The sequence below is a fragment of the Cucurbita pepo genome, chromosome 16 (genome assembly GCF_057944985.1).
Source record: "Cucurbita pepo subsp. pepo isolate OVF chromosome 16, ASM5794498v1, whole genome shotgun sequence".
NCBI lineage: Eukaryota > Viridiplantae > Streptophyta > Magnoliopsida > Cucurbitales > Cucurbitaceae > Cucurbita > Cucurbita pepo.
The window spans coordinates 3,914,462-3,937,198 of NC_141813.1; the positions used below are offsets into that span (position 1 = coordinate 3,914,462).

Genomic DNA, 22,737 nt, shown 5'->3' on the forward strand with positions numbered 1-22,737 from the left:
CTTGCCCTAGATTACATAACTCGTAGTCCTAGACTCACTAGGTGCCCTTCAAACACTTTAGCCGTGAGGGGCTTTGTAAATGGATTAGCAATGTTGTGCTCTCAAGCTATCTGTGTGACGATCACATCTCCTCGTTGCACAATCAACCTTATGAGATGATATTTGCGCTCAATATGTTTTTCTCGCTTATGGCTTCTTGGTTCTTTTGAATTTGCAACTACTCCACTGTTATCACAATAAAGAGTGACGGGAAGATGCATATTTGGAACGACTTCCAAATCAGTTAAGAACTTCCTAAGCCATACAGATTCTTTCGCTGCTTCACAAGCAGCAACATACTTAGCCTCCATGGTGGAATCAGCAATGCAACCTTGCTTTATGCTTCTCCATATTATTGCTCCTCCGTTCAGAGTGAAGACAGATCATGATGTCGATTTTCTCGAATCTACATCGGTCTGAAAATCTGAGACAGTGTACCCTGTAAGGATCAGATCCTTAGCACCGTACATTAGCATATAGTCCCTCGTTCTCCTAAGATACTTGAGGATATTCTTAACGGCAGTCCAATGAGCACGTCCTGGATTGGACTGATATCTGCTGACAATTCCCACAGCATAGCATATGTCGGGTCGGGTACATAGCATGGCATACATCAGACTGCCGACCGCTGATGCATAGGGAATGTGTCTCATATCCTCAATTTCTTGAGGTGTCTTAGGACTTTGTTCCTTCGACAAATGAACTCCATGCCTGAAAGGTAATAATCCTTTCTTGGAGTCCTGCATCTTATATCGAATCAACATTTTGTCGATGTACGATGCCTGAGAATTTGCTAGTGTTTTGTTCTTGCGATTCCGAACAATTTGGATTCCAAGAACAAACTGAGCCTCTCCCAAATCTTTCATTTGGAATTGTGTCGCTAGCCAATGCTTAATGTCAGTCAGAAATCCCACATCATTTCCAATGAGTAGGATATCGTCAACGTACAACACCAGGAAAGCTACTGTAGAGTTGACTATCCTTTTATAAACATGAGGTTCGTCAACATTCTGTTTAAAGCCATAAGATTTGATCGCAGTATCAAACTTTATATTCAAGGATCGAGATGCTTGCTTCAACTCATAAATGGATCTTTTAAGCTTGCGAACTCTTTGCTTGTGATCCTGTTCAATGAACCCCTCTGGTTGAGCCATATAGATACTCTCTTCAAGATTTCCGTTTAGAAAGGCTGTCTTAACATCCATTTGCCAAATTTCATAATCATAAAATGTGGCAATAGACAAGAGTATGCTAATCGATTTAAGCCTAGCAACAGGAGAGAAGGTTTCTTCATAGTCCACCCCCTCTCTTTGGGTATAACCCTTTGCTACTAGTCGAGCTTTAAAGGTATGTACCTTACCGGTTTGGTCTCGTTTCCTCTTATAGATCCATTTGCAACCAATAGGTTTTACCCCATCTGGTTGATCTACAAGTTCCCAGACTGAATTGAAGTACATTGACTCCATTTCAAGATTCATGGCTTTAATCCACTGATCTCTATCTTCATCATTCATTGCCTGTTTATAGGTCAATGGATCCTCAACGCCATCATCAGGTATGATGACTTGAGTTTCTGCTAAACCCAAGTAACGATCGGGTTGAGTTATAACCCTCCCACTGTTAGGATCGATACCAGTTGTTAGGATCGCACAACAACGCACACGCTCGATCTAGATGAACACAAAGAATGGGATAGAGAGAATTGCAAGGAGAACTTTGGCTACAAGGATTTTGTATTGATGACTTCAGGTATGTACAACAAGAGAGAGTACAGAGAATAGAAAAGTACATTTTCAAAGCTCTACCGGACTAGATATATATATGGTATAGTTTACTATATATAGCTTTACCAGATTTAGCCATCTACTATATATAGCTATTTACCATATATAGCTTTACCGGATATAGCTTTACCATATATAGCTTTACTATATATAGCTTTACTAAGTATAACTTTACTAAGTATAGCTTTATCGGATATAACCGTTGACCAAGCTATAAATAAGTATCAGACTCCATAAGCCTAACACCCACTACGTCGAGGCATTCTCAACTCTTGAGAAGGATGTGATTGACCAGAAGTGTCAGCTCCATCAACAACTCTAGTTGAAGGACCAGCTTGATCAACAACTCTTGTTCTTTTATTAGTAGCTTCTTTAGAAATCTCACTTAATACTAGTTTGCTACGAGGTTGATGATTTCTTACGTGGTCTTCCTCTAAGAATGTAGCGTTTGTTGATACAAACACTCTATTTTCTTGAGGGTCATAAAACAAACCACTTTTTGTCTCTTTGGGGTATCCTACGAATAGACATAATTTTGAACGACGTTCTAATTTCTTGGGGTTTTGCAACAACACATGTGCTGGACATCCCCAAATTCTGAAGTGACGTAAACTACTTTTACGCCCTTTCCATAACTCATAAGGTGTTTCTGAAACACTCTTAGTAGGAACCATGTTCAAAATGTATGTAGCAGTCTCCACTGCATATCCCCAAAACGGATCGGGTAATTGAGCGAAACTCATCATAGACCGAACCATGTCTAATAGAGTTCTATTTCTCCTTTCTGATACACCATTTTGTTGAGGCATACCAGGGGCTGAGAGTTGAGACCTTATTCCATGTTCTATCATATAGTCCTGAAATCTTAAGTCCATGTACTCTCCTTCTCGATCTGATCGAAGTGTTTTAATAGTTTTACCTAATAGATTCTCAACCTCAGTCTTATACTCTCTAAATTTTTCAAGAGCTTCGAACTTGTGATGCATTAGGTAAAGATAGTCTCATACCTTGAATAATCATCAATAAAACTGATGAAATATTCATACCCTCCTCGTGCTTTGACATTCATTGGACCACAGAGATCTGTATGCACGAGTTCTAAGGTTTTTTTGGCTCTATAACCTTTTTCGGAAAATGATCGTTTAGTCATTTTACCCTCAAGACAAGACTCACATGGAGGTAAAGAGTTGCCTTCTAACTCATTTAGAAGTCCTCTTTTAACCAATCTCTCAATCCTATTGAGATTAATGTGGCCTAGTCTTAAGTGCCAAAGATAGGTATTAGGAGAAATCTTTTGTCGTTTATTTTGAGTTCAACTGTTTTAAACATCTCGGTATTTAAAATTGCTTCTATTTCGCTCGGTTTTAACATATATAAGTTGTTTTCTAGTTTTGCAGAACAAATATGAATACCTCTTTTGCAAATGAACACTTCATTGATTTCAAAAGATACTTTATACAATTGTTCTAATAAACAAGAGATAGATATTAGATTTCTTTTCATTTCAGGAACAAAAAGTACATTATCTAATATAATGAATCTATCTCCAAAAAACAACTTTAAATTTCCTACTGATCTTGCTGAGACAACCTCTCCTGTTCCAACCCGGAGTGTTATCTCGTCGTCCGCAGGTATTCTTCAGGAGCTAGTTTCCTGGTAAAAAGAACAAATATGATTAGTCGCCCCTGAATCTAGTATCCAAGTTGAGTTGTCATACTCTACTAAACATATGTCTACAACGAGTAAATCATATTTACCTTGTTGTGTCTTTTCGGCTTTCTTCTCTACAAGGTATTTTGGGCAGTTTCTTTTCCAGTGCCCGTTTTCGTTGCAATGGAAACATTTTCCTTTATCTGCTTTTTGAACCTTGTGTTTGCGGTCAGTAGGAATCTTATTTTTCCCTTTACCCTTCTTCTTCATCAAAACACTTTTAGAAGTTGAAGGTCCAGACTTATTTTTGGAGGACGATCCTCGTAGTAATTTCTTGGAGATAGCAACATTTGCTTCTCCTGTTTGTCCCTTGTTCGTTAAGAGGGACTGGTAAGTCTGTAGCTCATTGAGAAGAGCAGTTAAGTTATATTCTATTTTATTCATTACCACATTGGTGCGGAACTGGAAGAAGCTCTTCGGAAGAGACATCATGATAAAACTGACTTGACTCTTCTCATCAATGACAGCTTCATTTTCTTCTGCCACATTGAAATGGACCATCATGTCCAGGACATGTTCTCTAACTGAGGTCCCTTCTTTCGTACAGCAGTTGTAAATGTATTTTATGGCTTCATGTCTAAGGGAGAAGGACGGTTGTCCAAACATCCCTTTTAGAGATTCCATAATCTCTTTAGCAGTACCCATAACATCGTGTTTCTTAGCCAAAACATCAGATATGCTGGCTAGAATGTACACTCGGGCTTTTGTCATTTGCCTATATCCATTTGCCATATGCATCCCGAACTGTTCGGTTTGCATTTGAGCTGGGGTTTGGAGGACACTCCTCAGTTAAAACAAACTTTAAATCATCAATGACCACTATTGTGTTTAGGTTTGATTTCCAAGTTGTGTAATTGTCGCCGTTTAATTTCTCAGAAGCGAGTAATCATACTATTGAGTTTGTCATGCTGTGATATAAAGAAAATTCTATTAGTGATTTGACTTAATCCTATTTAATCCAATTAGTTTTAGCAAATGTAATAATGTACCCAAATCATTATTAATTTGCAACGATACTTTAGTGAGTTAGAGCAACTGCTACCGAGGGGCAGTCAATCACTCATTCATTAAACCAAGACATTCTTGACTTAAACACTAATCCCAGAATAACTCTTGTTCCTATAGCGTTCTTAGTTATCGCTGTTTTGGTCAAGAATATACCAACTCTTAGTATTTCTTCGTAAGTGTGACCCTCCATTTTCAGACCTTATAGATCGATCCCAACAATGCTATCGAATGAAAAAGTTATTGTAACCGCAAACCGTCAACTCATGGACGATGCAAAACTATGGTGGCGCTTGAAGGTGAATTGTATAAAAAACTGGTCATGCACCAAAAGATTATGGGAAGACCATCGATGGAATTGAAGCACTCGACGCTCCCCTGTATGGGTTTCCAATCAAAGACCTAATGTTTGATGTTGACTCTTTTGAAGAAAGAGCCACTTATCGAACAACAAGAAACGTGGCGGTATCTCTGAGAACTCTATCACACACATAAAAAAAATGTGTCCAAGAGTTAGACATTACACAGAAGATCTGGCTTTCATCGAGGAGACCCGAGTTTGATTCTCGACAATGAAATTTTATTTTCTTATTTCTTTTATTTTATAGTTTCATCTTTTGTCACCAATTATATTTAAACTTTACCTAGAGAAGCACTCTAATAGATGAGTTCAATAATATCTTAAATTCAAAAGACTTTTATGAAGTTGGTTTGAGAGGCAGTATAATGGTCAAATTCAATAGTATCTTAGATTAAAAAGACTTTTAGGAACTTTGAACCTTTAATAGTGTTATGTCATAGATATTTGGTTCGATTTCAACAAGTGAGGTTCAGGTCATTCAAATGGTTAATGTGACAAGGTCATTTTCAAGGTCTCTTTTGTTTAACGCCATCATGGCTGAGATGAGCACCAGAGTGAGTTTGACAAGGAGAGTCGTAGAGAACCACACCCCAAGCCAAGCTCATGTTGGGCTTAACAAACTGAAAATCCAAAAACACAAACCCTTAAATGGGAACCAGGATGGTAAGGAATTAAAAAAACTTTATTTTTGACGTTGAACAATACTTGAAGGTGACAAGAACTTGCTCATAGGACCTAAGAGTTACGTTGGCCACAATGCCTCTCATGGACGGTGGCGCTTGAAGGTGGATGATATAAAAAATGGGTCATGCACCATAAACTCATGGGAAGACCGTTGATGGAATCGAAGCAATCAACTCTCCCCTTGATGGGTTGCCAATTAAAGACTTGACGTTTGATGTTGACTCTTTTGAAGAAAAAGCGACACGATCGAATAGCTCGAAATGTCGTGGCAGCTCTAAGAACTCTATCATACAACCTGAGAGTTGAGTGCTATAGGAACTTTCTCATACGACCTGAGAGTTACGTTAGCCGCAATACATCTCATGGACGATGCAAAACTATGGTAGTGCTCGAAGGTGAATGGTATAAAAAATGGGTCATGCACCATAAACTCATGGGAAAATCGTTGATGGAATTGATGCAATCAACGCTCCCCTGGATGGGTTGCCAATCAAAGACCTAACATTTGATATTGACTCTTTTGAAGAAAGAACCACACAATCAAACAGCTCAAAACGTCGCGGTAGCCCTGAGAACTCTAACACACACAGGGAAGGACGTGTCGAAGAGTTACTCAATAAGCAAAAGATCGTGCTAAAACTCTTCAGTGATCTGACAAAAGACTTCAGGACATCTACACCAAAAATCCATTGTCGTCTAGTGGTCAGGATATCTGGCTTTCACCCAGGAGACTCAAGTTCGATTCTGGGCAATGGAATAGAGTTATGTTATAGATATTTTGTTCAATTCAAATGGTTAATGCGATAATCCAGTCATTTTCGAGGTCTTTCTTGTTGAACGACGTCATGGTTGAGATGAGCACTCGAGTGAGTTTGACAAGTTGGGCTGTAGATAACCACACCTCAAGCCAAGTTCATGTGGGCTTAACAAACTTAAAATCCAAGAACACAACCGCTTAAATGGAATTCGGGATGCTAAGGAATTAAAAAGCTTTATTTTTGACGTAGAACAATGCTTGAAGGTTACAGGAACTTGCTCATAGGACCTAAGAGTTACGTTGGTCGCAATGCATCTCATGGACGATGCAAAACTATGGTGGCGCTCGAAGGTGAATGGTATAAAAAATGGGTCATGCACCATAAACTCATGGCGCTCGAAGGTGAATGGAATCGATGCAATCGACGCTCCTCTTGATGGGTTGCCAATCAAAGACCTGATGTTTGATGTTGACCCTTTTGAAGAAAGAGCCACACGATCGAAGTTTGATGTTGACCCTTTTGAAGAAAGAGCCACATGATCGAACAGCTCGAAACGTCGCGGTAATTCTGAGAACTCTATCACACACATGAAAGGACGTGTCGAAGAGTTAGACATTACCCAAAACATCATAGTAAAACTCTTGAGCGATTAGACAAAAGACTTCAGGACAACTACACAAAAAATTCATTGTTGTCCAACGGTTTGGATATTTGGCTTTCACCTAGGAGATTCTGGTTTGATTCTCTGAAATTGAATATTATTTTCTTATTTCTTTGTATTTTATAGTTTCATCTTTTGTCACCAATTATATTTAAACTTTACCTCATTTTGAGAGGCACTTTAATGGTCAAGTTCAATAGTATCGTAGATTAAAGACTTTTATGAACATCGTACCTATGTTAGCGTTATGTTATAGATATTTGTTTCAATTTCAACAAGTGGGGTTGAGGTGATTCAAATGGTTAATGCGATAATCCGGCTATTTTCGCGGTCTCTCTTGTTGAACGCCATCATGGTTGAGATGAGCACCCGAGTGAGTTTGACAAGGAGACTCGAATTTAAACTTTACCTACGTTTGAGAGGCACTATAATGGTCAAGTTCAATGGTATTTTAGATTAAAAAGACTTTTATGAACTTTGTACCTTTGTTAGTGTTCTTTGTTTTTGTTACTTTGTACCTTTGTTAGTGTTATGTTATAGACATTTGGTCAAGTTCATGAAGTGGGGTTGAAGTGATTCAAATGGTTAATGTCACTTTATTTGATTCAAATGGTTAATGTCACTTTATTTGATTCAAATTGTTAATGTGATAATCCAGTTGAATAGTTACAGGTTATTTCCAAGGTCTCTCTTATTGAACGCCAACAGGGTTGAAATGATTGAGATGAGCACCTGATTGAATTTGACAAAATTGAAATAAAATCAAATAAAATCAATAAAAAAATCGATAAAATTGAAAAAAATTGAAAAAAAAACTAGCCTTATGACACTTCCTTCAACTAGAAGGGCGGTAAATCAAGGATTCCTTCACCCAAGACCCATGATCCAACTCCCAACATGGAAATGATAAGCTATAGAATCATTCCAAGAACCTCAATGGATGGGTTACAAACTCACATTACCAATCTCGACAACTGGACGTGTCATCGGCGTTAGAAGAACGACCGCATCAGAGCAAGTCATGGGGATAGAAGATCCCGTTGAAGGATGATAGACCAATCGTAATCTTCAGCCCAACGAGCCAAGCTTTTGTAGAAGCAAGAACCCTTGTTCTAAATTGAGTCAAAGCTAAAATTAGATAATGAGATGGAAGATTGAGAAACAAGATTTGGAACCTTATTCTAAATTGAATCATTTCACAATAGAACTTGATCAAGGCTTGATTGAATGACTAAGATGCAATCTACCACAAGAATTGCATGAAACTTAGAAATGACAAAGATATGCTCAGATTTCTATGAGGAGGATCGTCTCAACTTGAGAGATCAATTTCATTGATCACAAATATGCTTTTACATAATAATTTGTGGGTATTTATAGTCTCCCAACAAAGAAGTTAGTGTTCGTGATTTAATCTCGATCCCTTTAAATCTCCACAGAAAACGAAGTCAATTTGAGCATTACAAACTTTATGAAATTAAAATAATAAATAAAGTTTTCTAACCACTCATGAAATGATACTTGCAACTTCATCCACTACTTCAACCGTGCAAATATTTACTTTTGAATCTCCAAATGGTCTTGACTCAAACGAATCAGCTTGTAACACATGAAATGATGGTTGAACCTAGCCTATCCAATTTTGTAGATGAAGTATGAATGCTTGTTGAATCTTCTTGGCCTTGGGTTGTGTAATAGGTCCAGTTGGAACACCGTGATTCTTATCATCATCCCCTTCTTCAAAAGGATTCGTCCTCGAATCAGAAAAATCATCACCTACATCAAAAGGACTCAACTAAGCAACATTGAAAGTAGAATGTACACCGTGATTCTTATCATCATCCCTCTCTTCAGGATTCGTCCTCGAATCAGAAAAATCATCACCTATGGGAACATCAATTTTATTGTTCCATGCAATAAGATGAGTCATTTTACTAAATATCTTAAGGAGCATTTATAGTCAAATAAAGAATTCTTATAGAGCATTTATAGTGAAATAATGAATTAGGAATCCACACTATCTTTAGATCTACAGACCCACTCCCACTTCAGCTATCCAGGCTAACATTAAAATAAAAATTCATGAGTAAAATTATTTACGCTAATTCATTTAAATTTTAAACTACAGACCCACTCCCACTCCCAATTCAGTTATTCACGCTAACATTAAAATGAAAATTCTGAAATTCTAAAAAGAAATAATCACTAAATTTAGATTTCACTATTTATTGAGATTTTAAAAAGAAATAGTCATTAATTTTAGATTGAATAGTCCCATTATACAACTTAGTTAACTTGAATCAGGTGGGGTGAACGTGGATCAAACACGAGACTCTGAGATCTACAGTGACGCTTTCCCAACTAAGCTATCCCGGCAAACATTAAAAATGAAAACTTATTGATATTTTAAAAAGAAATAATCACTAATTTTAAATTGAATAGTCAGGAGTCAAGTTATGTGACGTGAATCAGGTGTGGTGAACGTGGATTCGAACACGTGACCTTCAGATTTTCAATCTAACGCTCTCAAAACTATGTTATCTTCGCTAATATTTGAAAAAAAAAACAATCATAAGTAAAGGTATTTCTGCTAATTCATTATATTTTAAAAATAAATAATAACTAATTCTTTATTGAATAGTCAGCTTATGCAAATGGAAACATGTGTAGTGAACGTGGAGATTAAACACGTGACCTTCAAATCTTTAGTTTGACACTACTCCCTTCTCTAAGAATCAACATAGCATAATCATTCCATGAAGGCCGAGGTAGTCTTATAAAAGAAGATGAGGCTACCACTTTCAAATCATTCCATGAGGACTTGAGAAAGTTTTGTAAAAGAAGATGAGGGTACCACTTTCTATTGCAGAATTTCTATGTGAATAGAGAATGAACCATATTCTTGGGAGACAAGATAGAGCCTTGAGCCTAACTTCAAAGGCATTACACAAATTGTTCTATGATATTTTTTCTAGGAACTCTTTGTTATGTTGTCCGCTGAAGGTTTCAGGAAAGGGACACAGATTTTCTATTGCACTGATCTCCCAATAGAAGTTTTACCTAGGTCATCTATCGTTACAACCCTTTTAAGGAAGATGCGCCCAAATAACCAGTGAACAATAACATTTAAAGAAGTTTGAGAGAGCGAGAAGAGGATTGTGATAGAAGTTGCCCTAGGTAAAACTTCTTTAAATGTCTTAGCCAATCATGACCTCATAATGAGGAGTCTCTTGGACAACAAATAACATATGGACAACAAATGTCTTAGCCAATTGTGACGGTCATGATTGCTCAAGGCGTGTCGCCCAAATAATCGGTAAACAATAACATTGCACAAATAACCGCCTTGGACAACAAATCATTTACAAGAATGGCTGAGACATGCAACATGCAACCACAGGCAACACGCCTTGGGCAATCATGACTATGACATCTGACCCCACATAATTTATTGGATGAGGCTGACTTTAGGTCTCTCGATGCGCTTCCAGCTGATCTCATAATGAGGAGTCTCTTCCAACCTACTAGGTGCTGTTGAAATCACTTCTCGGTTTGTTGAGTCTTCATGTCTTCTCTGTTCGTGTCTTTCCTACTTTCTTCGCTTGAAACTTTTTTCTTATTTGTATGACGTCATACCACCTGCTTCTGCTTGATGTCTTTTGGGTCAAAATAATAACGTTTCAAGTTACTAACGTGGACAACAAGGTTAGTCCGCATCCATAAGAGCAATTGGATTCTATATGATGTCTTCATAATCTTATGGATAACTTTAACTAGTCCATAGTATTTTCACACCAGTTTTTGGTTCTTGTTGCTTTGAACTTGAAGTTTATCTGAACTTAACTTATATGAACTCTTTATTTTTCTTGAAATTATTGTGGTTGACGCTTCCGACTGACCCTTCTCTTCATCCGTCTAGATGATATTTCTGTGTGAACAGGTGTTGCTTCAGTGGTTTGTTTCTGTCTCCCTTCTTCAGGATCTAACCTTGTTTTTGTCTCTTCTGGTGGGGATAAATCCATTATCTGACCTTGTTTTGCGTCGTGGTGTTCATGTAGTGGCAACAAGGTTTCTATTGAGGTTGGCTCACTCGAGCTCCCCTTTTTAATTACAACAGTAGCAGCAAGCGTAGATTCATCATGGCTATGATTCTTTCTCAACTATAGTATCGACATCATTTTCAACCCTCTTGGTTGATGGATGTTTTTCTGATGATCATCGGGTTAGACTCCATTACTACTAGACATTTTGCTAGGAGCATGTAAATGACTTTGTGTTTTAGCAGGACGTTCATTCCTGACACGACGTCGAAGTCATCCATTTCAACTATCACTAAACAATTTGCCTAGTCCAAGGCTCCAGCTTGATTAGAGTTCTCATTGTGACTCCTAAGACAGGTAAAGCTTCCAATTTGACGGCGTTCATCTTTCCTGTATCTTGATGCCAAAGGATGTTAAAATATTTTGCATCTGTCTCCATCATGAGTTGTGGGTGGCTCTAGAGTTGACAATGGTGTTCCTTACTACTTTGTGCTTTACCCAAACCTCGACATACATAATATATATATATTCATTTAACTATAACACATATGGTCCATGAAAGAATTGTAACTCTTATGCTCATTAATATTATAATGGCTACTACCTAAATTATAACCTAAAGTTGATAATTGATGTCCAATTAGCCAACCCTAAATTTGTAATCATTGTGGAGTGATTGAAATTACAATGGAAGTAGTTTAAACTCCTAGTACCTTAAAGGAAGTTGGTCTCTTCTAATAAAACACGAAGTTCTCTTTAATATCATTAATACAATTATGCTAGACATGAAACTACAACTGCGTTCAATTTAACTCCATTTTATTGTCATCTTGAATGACGTGTGAATATATATTCTTGATTTACCTTGATATTTCATATTAGTTAAGCTTTTTGTAAAATCACAATTAGACAGCAACAAAGATGAACTTTGGTCTGTTTATTATTTTAAAGAAAATTTCTTTCTCCATCTTATTCCTAATAACTCTGCAACGAAATTCATATTATGCTAAAAAACAATTTTTTTACTCGCAAGAAGTAAAATATGCAACTTTAACTAAAATTTCATCTAAACAAATTTTATTCCCATACAACATAGATGACAATTATAGCCTTCAAACCAAAACTAGAGTAGTTGTGGTGAACGGGATAGAAACTCTAGTGTTCATCCATAATATACAACCACTACCTAAATTATGACCTAAAAATTTGAAAACATAAGTTGTAGTTGAAAATTACATAAAACAATCACCTAAATCAAAGAACTCGTGTCTAATTAGTAAACCCTAAAGATAGTAGCTAACATAGGGTAATTGAAGCTCCACATGAAGTAATTTAAAGTTCCAGTTACTTAACTAAAGTTTATCTCGTCTTTAATGAAGCATGAGTTGCACTTAAGTTCATGAAATATTTATAGACTCCAACTCTTAGTACTATTAATGCAATTATATTTCATATGAGTTTGTCATAAATCAAACTATGGTACTATTCTATACCTCTCTCGATTGATAGAAAGACGTTCGGGAGTTGGGAGGGCCTATCGTGAGGGAAATTTCCTTTTCACGGTAGACAAAGGTAAAACGGGAGCTGCATATGTCCACTGTGATCAAGGCAGAGCGACACCATCTTTAAAAGATGTTGGTTTTATCGAAACTGTTAGATCCGCTTTCGTTAAAGAAAAAATTAGGAGCTCTTGGTTTGGCCGATGTCGATTCGTATGGCAATGCGGACTCGACTCATGATGAGTATTCTGCGTTTCATATTGCTGCTATGAGCCGAAAGAGCTGGTAAGCTATCTCGCTAAACGAAAGAAAAAAGCACGTACGCGTTGACCTTGTTACAAGGGGCGGGGGCTAGCCAAAGAAGGTCAGTTGGACTAGGTTAGGACCCTTGATCCGGTTCAGCTATGTTCTTCCATGCGAGAATGTATGCGTATCGGTATTTTTGTCCACAGTGTAAGGTTGGGAACAACCATTTCAACGTCTTTTTTGGTTCACTCAAATTAGAGATAAAACGAAGAAGTTCCAGTCAAAACAAATACCCGACGTGATGATATGGTGGCAAAATTGACACTATGGACCAATCAAATTCAAAACAAGATACGTGACGTGATGATATGGTGAAAAAATTGATGATGTGGTGACAAAATTGACATCATAGACTAGCGGCAAAATTGACATCATAGACCAATCGAAGTATGACATTTATAAATTTGGTAGAGTAACAAGGTGGAGTTTTCAATTACATTTATAAAAGTTTTCCATTACTTTTAAATTATAAAATCATTTCAATTACATTTATAAAAATTTTCGGTTACCTTTTAAATGGCAAGAAATTATAAAGATTTCATTTACATTTATGAAAACTAGTTGTTACTTTTAAATGAAAAAAAAATTATAATGATTTTATTTATGAAAACAAGTTATTACTTTTAAATGGAACGAAATTATAATGATTTCATTTAGTTTTCATAAAGATAATTACAAAATCATTTCAATTTCATTTAGATTTATAAAACTTTTAATTATTTTTAAAATGTTACTCAGTTTTCATTAACATTTTTTTTATAGTATTACATTTAAATATGTTATATATATATATATATATATATAATAAAATGAATTTAAAATATTTTTAATATTTATTTAAAATAATATATATATATATAAATGAAACATCTTGTCTATAATTTTTTTATGATAAATTTAAAAATAAATAAATATTATTTTTCGTGTTGCATGTTTCGGTTCACGTTTTAGTGGTCCGTATCAATTCCTATTTTTACAACTTGATCGCTATTTAAACTCATCACCTCTTAGTATTTTTCACAGCACAACACACAGAACATTTGTTTACTCGATCTAAATTTTTTTTAAAAAGCCTCCATTGTTGCTCCCTACAAAACTTCCAATTCTATTTTTTTTATCTTATTCCGGAGAGAGATGTCTATTATTTAAGAGTGTTGTGGTGTGTTTCTATAAGATTTTAGACAATTGTACTGGTTTGATCCTAAGCCGTTGAAAGGATTGAGTTTTCTCTTGAACTCGTAAAAAGAGCGGTATACCGGTTTGATCCTGAGCCGTGGAAAGGATTGCGTTTGCTCTTGAACTCGTAAAAAGAGCAGTGTACCGGTTTGATCCTGAGCCGTGGAAAGGATTGAGTTTTCTCTTGAACTCGTAAAAAGAGCGGTGTACCGGTTTGATCCTGAGTCGTGGAAAGGATTGAGTTTACTCTTGCAGTCGTAAAAAGAGCGATGTTGCGGTTGGGCTCTGATCCGAGGAAAGAGTCAGAAAGTTTTATTCAAAGTTTTATTCAAATTCCCACTATAAAACTATGGTGTTATATTTTCTAACCCTCTTCCTATTTAAGTTCTAAATTATTGTTAAGTTTTATTGCATGGTATCAAGTTTGATTGTTATTAAAAAAAAAATTAATAATTAGATTGTTGAAATAGAAAAGAATTGTTATCTCAAAGACAATGATACTATGTGAAACTAGCCTCAAGATGCTTCCTTAACTCTTAGAGGCGGTAAACCAACGGTTCCTTCACCCAAGACCCATGGCCCAACTCCCAACATGGAAGGGATAATCTAGAGAATCATTCCAAGAACCCTAATGGATAGGTTACAAACTCACATTATCAAGCTCGACAACAAACAATGTCGCCGGCAAACTTAAAAGACTACAACATGGAAGGGATAATCTAGAGAATCATTCCAAGAACCCTAACGGATAGGTTACAAACTCACATTATCAAGCTCGACAACAAACAATGTCGCCGGCAAGCTTAAAAGACTACATGAAATTACGAATATATCAATGTAGGATTTTTTAATTTACCGATTTTTAAAATGTTAAATTTTGTGAAATTACTGGCAAAGAAGAATATTTTAGAGAGCTCTTCCTTTTTATTTAAGATTTTGATATTTAAGGAAAGAGAAAATGAATAAAAATAGGAGACATTTTATAGATTTAGGAGGAGTAAGTGAAAACAAAAAGGGAGTCATCACCCATTTTTGGTGGGTTCTCGAGGCACTGATTGCAAGTTAAAACAGGTTGAAAACTAAGTAAAATGTTTTCTCGAAATAAAAAAAGAATTAAAATATAATGAACATATATATTTACATTATATTCGAAATAGAGTTTATAGGTTCATAGTACAAAATTTCGAGTTTATAGGTTCATAGTACAAAATAAGGGAAATGTTGAAAAAAATAATTTTAAAACATAAAAAATAGTTGGTGTTGTTTAATTGTAAGTTGGGCCACTACTCTTAGTTAAATGAAAGATATGGAAAACATGGAGTGAGTACAAAGTTGACTAATTGTAAGTTTTTAACCATGTTCATAGTGGGTGCTTGGATACCACACTCTTTTCTTAATGTACATGGAATCCGTAATTATTCTTATTTCTTTTCCCTTTAGACACTCAGTGGTCGGGAGTAAATCGAACAAAGTGTCTGTCCAAAATAAAAGGGCCCAACCAAATTTGAACTGGTGATCTCTTGATCTGCAGTCAAATGCTCTACCACTGAGCTATGGACCCATTTTGCATGATTTCAACTTTAGTGACTCGTTCTACAGAGTGTCAATCCAAAAGTGTAAAAAGTGTCTGTCCAAAATAAAAGGGCCCAACAAAGTTCAAACGGGTGACCGGTCAAATTCTCTACCACTGAGCCATGGATCCATTTTGTAGGATTTTAACCTTAGTGACCCCGTAGACATAGTGTCGGTCCAAAAAGTGTAACAAATTTCTATCCTAGATAGAAGGGCCCAACTAGGTTCGAATTGGTGACCTCTTGATCTGCAATTAAATGCTCTAACATTGAGCTATGGTCCCATTTTGTATGATCTCAATCTTAGTGACCCCTTCTACAGATTATCGGTCCAAAAGTGACCCTACCGAATCGACTATGGACCAATTTTGTATAAATTGGTGGATTACCTATCGGGAATTAAACACAGGTCGTTAGATTCAAAGTCGAAAGTGCTAACCACTACACCATAGAACCACTCGTTAAACTTTATTTTGGCAGCGATTTTGATAAGCGTCAACAACGCTGGATTTTGCAAAGCTAGAGGTCATAGTATGCTTACAGACTTTCACAAGGTGTTTTCAACTTCTTTTATAGGTAATTGAACTTTTGAGTCCATGTTGGATTAGTATGAGTTTAAGAAGACAGAGGAGAGAAGAGAGACTTTGTTAGAAACTCACCCATAGGTAATCTCCCAAGATGTTTTCAACTTCTTTTATAGGTAGAATTTTAAAATCAAACCACAACAAAATTTACTTCTATCTAGGAAAATTATTTTTTGTTTGAAACAAGATTATAGATAAATTTAAAATCCAAGAAAACGGATCTGAGTTTGATGATTTTGGGTATGGACACATCTAGCTGATTTCTTTTGATTATATTAATGAATGTATGTAGATGTTTAAAGTGTTGATTTTAATGGTTTTAGCAAATATCAACACATCATCAATATAACTATCGAAATTTTTTGAAAGGATTGAAACTATCATTCATAATCTTATGAAATTCGGATGGAGCGTTTTTTAGCCTAAATGACATGACGTTCCCCTCATATTTTCTAATTGGACATTAAATGCTATTTTATATTTGTCCTTTTAAGAAATTAGAATTTCCGAAATCCCAATTTCATGTCGAATTTTATAAAAACATTTGACTCTAAATTCTTTTTATCAAATCATTTTGGTTTTGGATTGGATATCTTATTTATTCTAAAACCTTATTCAAAGGTTTGTAGTTAATTACTGGTATCAGAATTTCTGGTTTTTTTTCACCATGTTGTTAACCTAAAATGTCAGAAATGACCACCTGCTCTTTGGAGACCTTATCAGTTTCCTCTACAAAATATCACCTAAAATGTCACAGTATTTAGTGTTTGATACTTTTTGACTTAACCCTAGGGTTCTATTTACGGTGAACTTGGGATTATTTTTGTCAAATTATATATTTGAATACCTAATACATTAAGATATAATATCTTATTTAAATAAAATTAAAATGTGGTAGAATATCATAATATATGTTTAATTAATATGAATATCATTCAAATTTCAAATATATATTTTTATTTAGTGTTTATGATACACATCAATTATTTTAATATTTAACATATCAAATACGTTAATATGTTTTGATATTATACTTCAAGACTATAGGAAATTTCTCAGAGGACCTGAGAGTTACATCGGCAAACAATGCATCTCATGGACGATGCAAAACTATGGTGGCGCTTGAAGGTGAATTGTATGAAAAACTGTCATGCACCAAAAAATTATGGGAAGACCATTGATGGAATTGAAGCAATCGACGCTCCCCTGTATGGGTTTCCAACAAAGACCTAATGTTTGATGTTGACTCTTTTGAAGAAAGAGCTACGTGATCGAACAACAAGAAACGTGGCGGTTTCTCTGAGAACTCTATCACACACATAAAAAAAACGTGTCGAAGACATTACACAGAAAATCTGGCTTTCATCGAGGAGACCCGAGTTTGATTCTCGACAATGAAATTTTATTTTCTTATTTCTTTTATTTTATAGTTTCATCTTTTGTCACCAATTATATTTAAACTTTACCTAGGTTTGAGAAGCACTATAATGGATGAGTTCAATAGTATCTTAAATTCAAAAGACTTTTATGAACTTGATTTGAGAGGCACTATAATGGTCAAGTTCAATAGTACCTTAGATTAAAAAAACTTTTATGACCTTTGAACCTTTAATAGATATTTGGTTCAATTTCAACAAGTGAGGTTGAGGTCATTCAAATTGTTAATGTGATAATTCGGTCATTTTCAAGGTCTCTTTTGTTGAACGCCATCATGGCTGAGATGACTGAGATGAGCACCAGAGTGAGTTTGACAAGAAGGGTAGTAGAGAACCACACCTCAAGCCAAGCTCATGTTGGGCTTAACAAACTGAAAATCCAAAAACACAAACCCTTAAATGGGAACCAGGTGCTAAGGAATTAAAAAAACTTTATTTTTGACGTTGAACACTACTTGAAGGTTACAGGAACTTGCTCATAGGACCTAAGAGTTACGTTGGCCACAATGCATCTCATGGACGGTAGCGCTCGAAGGTGGATGATATAAAAAATGGGTCATGCACCATAAACTCATGGGAAGACCGTTGATGGAATCGATGCAATCGATGCTCCCCTTGATGGATTGCCAATTAAAGACCTGACGTTTGATGTTGACTCTTTTGAAGAAAAAGCCACACGATCGAACACCTCAAAATGTCGTGGTAGCTCTAAGAACTCTACGACCTGAGAGTTGAGGGCTACAGGAACTTTCTCATACGACCTGAGAGTTACATTAGCCACAATGCATCTCATGGACGATGCAAAACTATGGTAGTGCTCGAAGGTGAATGGTATAAAAAATGGGTCATGCACCATAAACTCATGGGAAGATCGTTGATGGAATCGATGCAATCAACGCTCCCCTGGATGGGTTGCCAATCAAAGACCTAACATTTGATATATGATTCTTTTGAAGAAAGAGCCACACAATCGAACAGCTCGAAACGTCGCGGTAGTCCTGAGAACTCTAACACACATAGGGAAGGACGTGTCGAAGAGTTAGACATTAAGCAAAAGATCATGCTAAAACTCTTCAGCAATCTGACAAAATACTTCAGGACATTTACACCAAAAATCCATTGTTGTCTAGCGGTCAGGATATCTGGCTTTCACCCAGGAGACCCGGGTTTGATTCCTGGCAATGGAATGTTATTTTCTTATTTCATTTTATTTTACAGTTTCTATCTTAGACTAAAAAGACTTTTTATGAACTTCGTACCTTTGTCAGAGTTATGTTATAGATATTTTATGAACTTCGTACCTTTGTCAGAGTTATGTTATAGATATTTTGTTCAATTTCAAATGGTTAATGCGATAATCCAGTCGTTTTCGATGTCTCTCTTGTTGAACGACATCATGGTTGAGATGAGCAGGTGATTCAAATGGTTAATGCGATAATCCAGTCATTTTCGAAGTCTCTCTTGTTGAACGACGTCATGGTTGAGATGAGAAGGTGATTCAAATGGTTAATGCGATAATCCAGTCGTTTTCGAGGTCTCTCTTGTTGAACGACGTCATGGTTGAGATGAGCACTCGAGTGAGTTTGACAAGTTGGGCTGTAGAGAACCACACCTCAAGCCAAGTTCATGTGGGCTTAACAAACTTAAAATCCAAGAACACAACCCCTTAAATGTAAACCGGGATGCTAAGGAATTAAAAAGCTTTATTTTTTACGTAGAACAATATTGAAGGTTCCTGTTAGTTGCTCATAGGACCTAAGAGTTACATTGGTCGCAATGCATCTCATGGACGATGCAAAACTATGGTGGCGCTCGAAGGTGAATGCTATAAAAAATGGGTCATGCACCATAAACTCATGGGAAGACTATTGATCCAATCGATGCAATCGACAATCCTTTGGATGGGTTGCCAATCAAAGACCTGATGTTTGATGTTTGATGTTTACCATTTTGAAGAAAGAGTCACACGATCGAACAGCTTGAAACGTCGCGGTAATTCTGAGAACTCTATCACACACATGAAAGGACGTGTCGAAGAGTTACACATTACCCAAAACATCATAGTAAAACTCTTGAGCGATTAGACAAAAGACTTTAGGACAACTACACCAAAAATTCATTGTTGTCCAACGGTTTGGATATTTGGCTTTCACCTAGGAGATTCTGGTTTGATTCTCTGAAATTGAATATTATTTTATTATTTCTTTTTATTTTATAGTTTCATCTTTTGTCACCAATTATATTTAAACTTTACCTCATTTTGAGAGGCACTTTAATGGTCAAGTTCAATAGTATCGTAGATTAAAGACTTCTATGAACATCGTACCTATGTTAGGGTTATGTTATAGATATTTGTTTGTGGGGTTGAGGTGATTCAAATGGTTAATGCGATAATCCCGCTATTTTCGAGGTCTCTCTTGTTGAACGCCATCATGGTTGAGATGAGCACCCGAGTGAGTTTGACAAGGAGACTCGAATTTAAACTTTACCTACGTTTGAGAGGCACTATAATGGTCAAGTTCAATGGTATTTTGGATTAAAAAGACTTTGTTAGTGTTACTTTGTAACTTTGTTAAGAATAGTCAAATTATGCAATGTGAACCAAGTGCGGTGAACGTGGATCGAACACGTGACCTTCAGATCTTCAGTCTGACGCTCTCCCAACTGAGCTATCCCCGCAATCATTGAGATTTCATCAGTAAAGATATTTTCGCTGATTCATTGAGATTTCAAAAGAAATAATGACTAATTTTTTTATTGAATAGTTAGGTTATGCAAATAGAAACAGGTGCGGTGAACGTGGAGATCGAACACGTGACCTTCAAATCTTAAATATGACGCTATTTAAACTGAGCTATCCCTGCTAACATTAAAAATGAAAGTTTTTAAGTAAAGATATTTCTACTAATTAATTTAAATTTTAGAAAGAAATGATCACTAAGCTATCCCTGCTAACATTAAAAATGAAAGTTTTTAAGTAAAGATATTTCTGCTAATTAATTTAAATTTTAGAAATAAATGATCACTAATTTTAGATTGAATAGTCAAATTGTGCAACGTGAACCATGTGTGGTGAACGTGGATCGAACACGAAACCTTCAAATCTTCAATCTAACGCTCTCTCAACTGAACTATCCACACTACTGTTAAAAATAAAAATTCATCAGTAAAGGTATTTTCGCTACTTCATTGAAATTTTAAATAGAAATAATCACTAATTTTTAATAAGATATTCAAGTTATCCAACTTGTATAAGGTGTGGTGAACTAGAACACGTTAGGTATTTCCGATAATTCATTGAGATTTCAGAAAGGAACAATGACTAATTTTAGATTGAATAGTCGGGTTATGCAACTAGAATCAGTTGCGGTGAACGTGGAGATCAAACACGACCTTCAAATCTTCAGTATGACGCTCTCCCAACAGAGCTATCCTTGCTAATATTAAAAATGAAAATTCATAAGTAAAGGTATTTCCGCTAATTCATTATGTTTAAAAAAGAAATAATCACTAATTTTAGATTGAATAAGCAAGTTATGTTTTTAGATTGTATAGTCAGGTAATAAACTTGTATTAGGTGCGTTGAACGTGGATAAAACACGTGTGACCTTCAAATCTTCAGTCTAACAATCTCCCAACTAAGCTACTCTTGCTAATATTAAAAATGAATATTCATCGGTAAAGGTATTGGGTACACTTCTAGAAATTCAACAATAGGCAATAGTATTAGACCGAGATGCCATATTTAAATCTCGCTTCTGGAAAATTCAACAAAAGGCATTGGGTACGCAGTTATAGTATGAAATTCCACCCATAAATAGATTGTCAAACAGAAATGCTCAAGTAAATATTGGAAGACATGTTGAGGGTATATGTGATGGATTTTGCAGGAAGCTGGGATAAGTACCTACCCCTTATGAAATTCGCTTATAATAATACTTGCCAAGCCACCATAAAAATGGCCACATACGAGGTTCTTTATGGACGAAGATTTCGATCCCCTATCTTTTCGGAAGAAGGGGGGCAAACAACAACTATTGGGCCAGAGCTGGTGCAAATTACCAACGCCGCAGTCCAGAAGATTAAAGCTAGGATACAGACCGCACAAAGCCGAGAGAAAAGCTATGCAGACCTAAGGCGCAAGGACATGGAATTGTAGGTAGGGGATCATATATTCCTAAAGGTAGCACCCCATGAGAGGGGTGCTCAGGTAGGGTGAAAAGGGGAAGCTAAGCCCTAGGTTTCTCCGTCCCTTTGAGATATTAGAAAGGATTGGATCTGTGGCCCATAGAATCGGGCAATGCCCAAACTTGTCTGCAGTACATAATTTCTTTCATGTATCCATACTATGGAAGTATACCCTAGATCGATCGCACGTACTGGCTCATGAAACTCTCTTCTTGAGAGATGACCTAACATATAAAGAAGACCCGATTCAAATAATAGACAAGAAAGTCAAATGATTGAGAAACAAGGAAATTTCTCTCGTTAAGGTCCTATGGATGAATCATAGAGTAGAAGAATCCACTTGGGAAACAAAAGGCAAATAAGAACCTTGTACCCTGACCTATTTTAGAATAAGCACTTTCGATGACCGAAAGTTTTCAAAGGAGAGGAGAATTTGCAACACTCAAGGTCCCCAATAAGAGACAGTGTATAATCCCTACTAGGTTGTATCTAGAAGCAAAGAACAAGTAAAATTGAAAAAACATTAAGAAAATGGTACTTTTTCTAATTTTTATAAACTTCCCGAATCATTAAATTTTTTATAGAATAAGAATTACAAGGTGCTTAAAAAAGGAAGGCTCTGATCGGAGAAGACTTTTCTGGCAGAAGATTCAGAAAAATAAAGAATGAAATTATAGAAATTCTAGACGTTTCAATGGTAGTGGAAAATCCGTCTATAAATTATGAATTAGGGTAGACTATTAGGGGCAAGAAGCAAGCTTAATCGAGTACCCAATCGAGAGATACAAATTTTTTGTTTTGGGGTATCGTGTTCATGGGTTTACCTTGAATTCGAGAACTATAGTCCACTATTCATTTCCAAACTTGTTCCTGCACCTTCTAAATAAGTTTACCCATAAGTTTCGAACTCACTCGTCACACTGTTCTATGGTTTA

General features: G+C 36.0%; 2 non-coding genes across 2 annotated transcripts; both read right to left on the reverse strand.

The window, feature by feature from the left end:
• Positions 1–15,512: 15,512 nt before the first annotated feature.
• Positions 15,513–15,584, reverse strand: TRNAC-GCA (transfer RNA cysteine (anticodon GCA)). Its single transcript has one exon. It is a non-coding gene; the product is annotated as a tRNA-Cys (tRNA).
• A 4,636-nt stretch (positions 15,585–20,220) lies between these two features.
• TRNAF-GAA (transfer RNA phenylalanine (anticodon GAA)) lies at positions 20,221–20,293 on the reverse strand. The gene has a single exon. It is a non-coding gene; the product is annotated as a tRNA-Phe (tRNA).
• Positions 20,294–22,737: the final 2,444 nt, after the last annotated feature.